This window comes from Apium graveolens, chromosome 9 (genome assembly GCF_009905375.1).
Source record: "Apium graveolens cultivar Ventura chromosome 9, ASM990537v1, whole genome shotgun sequence".
Taxonomy (NCBI): Eukaryota; Viridiplantae; Streptophyta; class Magnoliopsida; order Apiales; family Apiaceae; genus Apium; species Apium graveolens.
Genome location: NC_133655.1, coordinates 156,960,088 through 156,960,901, shown reverse-complemented (window position 1 = coordinate 156,960,901; position 814 = coordinate 156,960,088).

Genomic DNA, 814 nt, shown 5'->3' with positions numbered 1-814 from the left:
AACACACATTTACATGATTAATTTTAAATTCAATCATATATTGCCATGTGTCTTATTAACTGAATGTGACTAAGTTAGTGGAGAAAAGTGTTGTATAAAATCAATTTTGATTTTAGATAATACTTTAGTTATCCTCGGTATCTTCTCTCTACTACTTTATCCTTCTCAAAATCGTAAACTCTGAAACCCTAAATACTGTTCATAAATCTTTCTTGAAAAATTTACCATAATTTCACCTGTTGCTTCAAAACCATTTGATTATGGTGGTGCAAAGTTTGTGACTAACAACTATTCAGCTATCTTGACTAACAATAGCGTGAAAGTTGATATTCACATTTTTTAGAACTTTCTTAGATTCAGTGAGATTAGGTTATCTCTCACAGCTCCACCTACAATCTCTGGTGACCAAGTGCTTGCTATCTAGAGGACTGGAATATTTGATGATAGAGGAGCCAATGGATCTCCAAGCCTTGTATTTGTATTCGATAATACAACAAGGGTTGTAACTCCTCAAACTGTAAGGGATGCATTATATTTGCCTTCTTATACCTCATACTCAGGATTGGTAGGTGATATTGAGATGAGAAGATTCTTTACTGAGATTGGCTATGACAAGGATTTGAAGAACCTTGGTCAATTAAAAAGGAATGGGCTAAGGAAGGAATGGAATTTCTTCTTTGATTGCATCATAAAGGCCTTCAACAACAAATCTTCGAATTTTGATACCTTGCCTATTATGACACAGCAGATAGGGTACTCTCTAATTCATGATTCATATTATGATTATGGTAGAGTAGTTCTGTCTTTTATTGGT